At 39.7% G+C, this 7,010-nt stretch overlaps 1 long non-coding RNA gene across 2 annotated transcripts in view; it reads left to right on the top strand.

Annotated features, from left to right (window-relative positions):
• The window catches only part of LOC109971354 (uncharacterized), an 88,045-nt gene that overhangs the window by 70,498 nt on the left and 10,537 nt on the right, over positions 1-7,010 (top strand). Inside the window, exon 2 of one of the 2 annotated variants that reach the window (XR_002276536.1) lies at positions 102-177. The exons of the other annotated variant lie outside the window; for it this stretch is intronic. This is a non-coding gene — a long non-coding RNA (uncharacterized LOC109971354). The remainder of the gene's footprint in view (positions 1-101; positions 178-7,010) is intronic. 2 annotated transcript variants of the gene reach the window in all.

The raw sequence follows: 7,010 nt of genomic DNA, 5'->3' as shown, positions 1-7,010 counted from the left end.
TTCTCTATCCTTGTTTCACCTCATTTCTTCAAAGTTTTTCATGCCTCTGTCTGTGTGCCTGGGTACAGGTGTCTTAGTTAATCTGAGTTTGTTTCAAACAGAACCTGAAAACCAGTCAGGCAAGACCTATGGGACTGGGGAGTCTTCAACTTGAAGAGGACTTTACGTGCACATACGGTACACATTCCTGTGCACACAAACAAAACTCTACAACCCATACTCTTCCCAAATCTGCATGTTGAAACTTTGACCATTTGTGAAAATATGCAAAAGCCTCATCTTTTCACCGTTATTTTTGCATGGACACTTTGATTGTTTCAAACATTAAAACCACACTGCTGCTGTCATCCTGTATGACTCACCTCCCTCCCCCTTTCTCTGCCTTACATGCCATATGTAATAAGGCAGAAATGGCATTAAAATGTATCCATTATCTTTGTGCTGCCAACTTTAATTTAAATAGATTGTAAATAATTTTACATTATTAAACACATTTCTTTTTTAGCACATTGACAGGATGGAGGACGTAACAGAGAAGACAAGACAACATAGACATTTACAAAGGAGACACGGTGGGGGGTTACATTTGTTTATTGTGTATGAGGGTATGTAGCATGGGTGTGTTCAACTCGACACAGTCTGGTATTCAGTATATATTGAAGAAAGATAAGAATTTAATAAAGTAGATTAATAAATTAGATTAATGAGGAATAAATTGGAGGTGGGGTGGAAGTAAATTAACAGGAAAACGGAGTTGGTTGGTGTGAGGATTTAAATCAACAAATAACGAAGACTGGGAGTGTGCTGATGATGTTTCTGCTCTTAACCACTGGGTTAAAATATATAGTGAGGAACAGAAGTATTTGAACACCCTGCGATTTTGCAAGTTCTCCCACTTAGAAATCATGGAGGGGTCTGAAATTCACATTGTAGGTGCATTCTTCGGGTCGTTGTCATGTTGGAAGACCCAGCCACGACCCATCTTCAATGCTCTGACTGAGGGAAGGAGGTTGTTGCTCAAAATCTCACAATAAATGGCCCCATTCATCCTCTCCTTAATACAGTGCAGACGTCCTGTCCCCTTCGCAGAAAAGCACCCCCAAAGCATGATGTTACTACCCCCATGCTTCACAGTAGGGATGGTGTTCTTGGGATGCAACTCATCCTTCTTTTTCCTCCCAACACGACGAGTGAAGTTTAGACCAAAAAGTTCTACTTTGGTCTCATCTGACCACATGACTTTCTCCCATGCCTCCTCTGGATCATCCAGATGGTCTTTGGCAAACTTCAGACGGGCCTGGACATGTGATGACTTGAGCAGGGGAACCTTCTGTGCAATGCATGATTTGAAACCATGACGGCGTAGTGTTCTACCGACAGTGACCTTTGAAATTGTGGTCCCAGCTCTCTTCATGTCATTGACCAGCTCCTCCCTATCGTTCTGGGCTGATTCCTCACCTTTCTTATAATCAGTGATACCTCACGAGGTGAGCTCTTGCATGGCGTCCCAGTCCGAGGGAGACTGACAGTCGTCTTTAGCCTCTTCCATTTTCTAACAATTGCTCCAACAGTTGATCTATTTTCACCAAGCTGCTTGGCAATTGCCCCGTAGCCCTTTCCAGCCTTGTGGAGGTCCATAATTTTGTCTCTGGTGTCTTTTGACAGCTCTTTGGTCTTGCCCATGGTAGTAGTTGGCGTCTGACTGACTGTGGGGTGGACAGGTGTCTTTAAAGAGCTCAGACAGGTGCTACTAATTTAGATTAATGAGTGGAGTAGAGGTGGACTTTTTCAAGGCACAGTAACAGGTCTTTGAGAGCCAGAATTCTTGCTGTTTCTCAGGTGTTCAAATACTTATGTTCAGCAGTGCAAGACAAATAAATTCTTTAAAAATCATACAATGTGATTTCCTGAATTTTTTTTTCTTAATTCTGTCTCTCAGAGTGGGAATGCACCTACAATGTGAATTTCAGATCCCTCCATGATTTTTAAGTGGGAGAACATGCAAAATCGCAGGGTGTTCAAATACTTCTGTTCCTCACTGTAGCCTTTATCTTGTGCTGTCAACTCTATTTTAAATCGACTGTAACAATATTAAACATGGCATTGCTAGGGCCATTTCATTTTCAGATTCCCCTGAACCAAATAATTCTATATTCAGAGTAATCAATCAAGCACTGTGGCCTATTTAAGTATTTCTTGCCTTCTCAAGGGCATGTTAAAGACAACTGTGCTCTGTAATTTGTTTGCTTTAAGTTGTCAATGTGTTTTGGATACATTTGCGTGATGAGTTAACATGGCAGAAAGGGTGCAAGGCTGAATGGATGAACACTAAAAGAATAAGGGTAATGTTATTTGATGTATTTTTTTGTTGTCAACAAATCCCATATAAAGCCCCAAACCTGGCTGTCTTACCACATTTGCACCCTGCGTTTAACCCCAAGCCTATTGGTTTTTATGATTATACAAACAGTATAATTTATGTGCACTGTAAGTGGATCAGTTTAATGTTGGTTTTGGTCTGGTCATGGGACTTGCTCACAATTAGAACATAAAAAACTGTGCATATTACACTGTATATATTACAAGTCTCATACTTTAAATGAAAATCCTTGTTTCAGTGCCCTGTGCGGTTGACACCCACCCACTGGTGGACTCGGTGGAGGGGGGTGCCTGGTGCCCCCAAAGACAAAAAGAGGTGGTTGTATCAAGAAGAATAAATAGCAGAGTTCTGCAATGGCTGTCTAAGCTCTGAGTGAATCAGGATGAAATGCCCTTTAAAGCACCCCTACAAGAGAAAAGCAAAGTACACTTTAAATGACAATGAATTGCGTTGCAATGGGGTGAGGTTGAGGTCGTGTATGGGTGTCCTTGTAGTGGGGAAAAAATAGGAAAAGTGACATTTAACATTCCTCCAAATCTTGCATACTAAAGTACAAACTGGGTGTCCTTTTAGTGAGAGAGAACAAAAACAATCAGGCACTCTCAGGTGAGAAAACATGAATCAAGCCCTTTCAGTGTGCCAAAAACAAAGTGAAGTGATCTACAGGGTGCAACGCATAAGAGAAAAACATTGTGAAGTGCCCGTGAAAATGCCCTTACTATGGTGTAACCTTGTCATTAAGGTAAAAATGTTTGTGTCCGTTGTGTACAAAAATAACACACCCTTAAAAAACATTTTGCGTTTGTTTTACTCAACATCATCCCATTCCAGTGATTTTGGTACAGCACTAGTTTAGTTTTAGTAGCCCCACTAATACACATGCAGACCAAAAGCAGTGAAACCATTCTTGACAAAGGCGAGAGGGCTTGTGCAGATCTAGTGCTGTATGTCAGTGTTGTTCAGCTCTGCTTCTGGAGGCACACTGTGCAACATGTTTTCCATCTTTTCCTGCTCTACTACACCTCCTAATGACCTTCAGGTTTACTAAATCAGGTGTATTGAGCATATCAGGAGTGATTTGCAATGATTTGTAGCAGGCGTCCTGCGGCAGGGAGAGATGGAAAACATGTTTGATGGTGTGCCTCCAAGCCGAGGACTGAAAAACACTGCTGTGTGACATTAAAAAATTACATTATGAAGGAGTTAAAGAATTATTTGCTCCATCATAGAGGTGTTGTTTTCTTTGTATTCTCAATCAACCTATAAATTGTTAATTGGCGATGTAGCCTTTTTACCAAACCTTCATCGCTATTCTCTGCAGATGGGAGCCCACTGAATGTATCAGGTGCTCTATATATTTGTTTATATTGCGCCCCTGCCCCTTAGATAGCCCGCTGATACCCCCATTAGGTTTGGAAAAAGTCCACACTTTCTCTATTCCAGACAGAAACTGATAAAATAGATCCCCTATGTGCTCTTTTTAGCTTCAAACGAGCCCATTATTAGAAAGTGAAGCGGTGTTGGAGGGTGTTGTGACCACTTGAGCACACTTTAAAATGTGAATAAAAGTGCTTTTCATTCATATTTGATGACTTTCTATGAACTTGCAGCTGGAGCAGTATAACTTAATGAGGTATCGGGATGAGAATGAATATGTAATAATCCTGTCACCCTTACAGGTCAGAACGCCTTTGATCACCTTGTCTGGTTTTGGAGAAGGGAAAAAAACTTGAGATTGGAACTGGTGGGGCAGGGATTCATGCTCGCTCTTTTTACACACACCCTAAAATGTAACCCATATCAATTAAGAGAATCCATTGGGTCAAAATCTATTTACATCACTTTTGATCATCTCACATTAAAACCACACAAAGTGGCGTATGCAGTGGTGCCCCTGAATCTGAGGCCAAAGCAAAAATGCTCTTATAATAGGGTCTTATTGGATGTGAGCTTGTTTACTTTTACACCTTTGAACCTGTCATAGACTGCACAAAGGGCACCGCTTTTTCCTCATACAACCTGACTGTGACCTGACTATGTTGTCTTTTTTTCATTTTTATCCCCCTTGGGTTCTACATTACTTCATGATTCTGCCTCATAGTGTTCTCAGCACAAAAATTAATTAAATTGTAACTTAATTTAACTTTTGTTTAACCAGGGAAGGTCCCTAGAGGTTTGCAACCTTTTTTTGTTACAAGGGCACCTTGGCAAAACAGTGGCATGACTTTTTCTTATTTTTTAAAACTTGTTTTCTAGCAGCATGAAAGGTATATTGGCTGTCTACAGTCTACAGAGAAAGGAAACAGTCTTTCCCACAGAGAAGTGTTCAAATGCAATGTGTAACATGGTGTTTTGATGGGTCAGACTTCAACTAAAGATGCACTTTTATGGACTAATCAATTTTTTTGATTATTTGATTAATCAAATCCAACATAAAAAATAAAATACCAATAATTAAGAAGCATCCGTCAGCAATACAAATTTTTAAAAGCCCAACATAAATTTAACCCAACATAAAAAGTGCAAAGAAAGTGATTTTGCCATTAATTTCCTTGTCTGACCAGCATATTTGCAAATTGAATACAGCGTGTTTATGTGCATATAGGCCTATAAGAAGTACAGACCAGCAATTTGTGAGGCCACTGTGACACATAATATATTCCCTGAAGATTTTTTCTAAGAAGTGTTACGTGACTGCAGTGCTGGGAGAAAAATTTTGGCTGGTTGTAAGTCAGCCTTACACATTTTACACGTGTGCTCTAGAGTCTAGCTAGCTAGCTTTCTAGATAGCTTGGTAGACAGCTCTCTGGCAAGTTGGCTTGCTGGCTTTCTCACAAAACTGTGACCTCTCTACTTAGTTTTTGTTAAGTTCTGGTCTGTTACAGATGATTTTGGCTTTTGGAAACACAACCGGGTGGCACAGGTTGTAGTCAGGAACTCACTTCACTCCATATTAAAATGCTTAATGAAAAAGAATTTTGCTTGGTGTCATGTTTGCTTGATTAACTCCACCCAGGCCTCTCATCCTGTGCCAAATGTTGGATTTTGTGGTTCTGGTATGTGCCAGATATGATGGTGAACACCTGACCCATATCCATATTTAAAAACTTCTATTTAGTGATTACCAGTAGACATCACAGATGATGTTCGTTTTCTACATGTTATGGAACAAATAGAGATTATAGGCCAATTATATAATTCACCCCTTGTATTTGCATCCTGTTTTGAGTAGGTCCGCATGTGGCTTGCATATAAATTTCACAGTGATTTGGTCACACCTGTTTACAGAGAGAAGCCCACTGAATATATATGCACCAGTCGCTCAAAGCAAATATTTCACAACATTGAAACAAGATGTAGCAAAATAGATACATGACCCACTGTGATTTTTCTACTCACTTGACTGACACTTCAACGATTCTATCAAGTTTATAATGAGGCCATCTGGGGTATACAGTAGAATGTATTATGCATGATTTTTGGGTCATGGTTCTCAATGCAACACTGTTAAGGTTTTGGATGCCTAGAGCTTCCTATGGCAGTAACAGGCAACTACAGTTTGTCTTTTATTTTTGCCCTGGCTCTGAAGATACGGTTTAGAATTCAGATGGCTCAACCTTATTCTCACCTTTCCCAACCAAACCATGCCAAAGAAATAAACAGTCCGACGTCTAAATAAACCATACCAGGCAAGTCAGGAGCAATTCATCTTCTATTCTTTCCTTCTTCTTCTTAAAGCTTTTCTGTGTTGCTGCTTAGGGTCATGATCCTCTTTACTGTTATATTGGCTGCTTGTTACACAGCTGATGACAGTATTAAAGCTAGGTCTACTACTGCACTTAATCCATCTGGTTGAAAGCTCTAGCTGAATGTTTGCTTTCATACCAATCCCACAAGCAATCTGGGAGGTAAGAAAACTCCACAATTAGATTCAAATAAATCTTAGATAACAGCCTGTTGTTGAATGATTAAAATGCTTTCTATGATGATAAGAGCAAAAGTTAGCTGAAAACTAATACCTATAGTTATTAAAATATCAAACTGTTCCTTTAATGGAAAAAACATATTAGTGATCATCTTTTATTCTACCACAAACAGCTGGTTTCAGTTGTTGCTATTGGCAACTGCTGCTGGTACAATTTCATTTAAACATTTTGACTTCAAACATTTATGCTTATGGGGATGACTGTGGTTCAGTGGGTAGAGTGGTTGTCTCCCAGCCAGAGGGTTGAGGTTCGAATCATGGTGCCTGCAGTCCACATGTCAAAGTGTCCTTGGGCAGGACACTGAGTGAGTTGGCACTGCAGATGGCTACCTCGGTTCTGTGCTGAAAGCAAATTAGTTAATAATAGTAATAAACATTTAATAATTAGTTTCTGAATAATTAGTTACTATTTTTGTGCTTCCTCGAGTGGTGCACCATACTGACTAACTACTGGGAATGTTGAATTGCTTCCCTGTGGCTCAGAATTTAAAGGTGCAGTGTGTAGATTTAGAAGGATGTATTAGCAGAAATGAGCTATAGTATGCATAATTATGTTTTCATTAATGTTTAATCACCAGATAATAAGTGTAGTTGTGTTTTTTTTAGCTAAGAATGAGCCTTTTATATAGACACAGGAGCAGGTCC

Source organism: Monopterus albus, unplaced genomic scaffold (genome assembly GCF_001952655.1).
Source record: "Monopterus albus unplaced genomic scaffold, M_albus_1.0 scaffold222.1, whole genome shotgun sequence".
In the NCBI taxonomy this organism is placed as follows: domain Eukaryota; kingdom Metazoa; phylum Chordata; class Actinopteri; order Synbranchiformes; family Synbranchidae; genus Monopterus; species Monopterus albus.
This window is presented reverse-complemented; position numbering and strand designations above follow the sequence as displayed.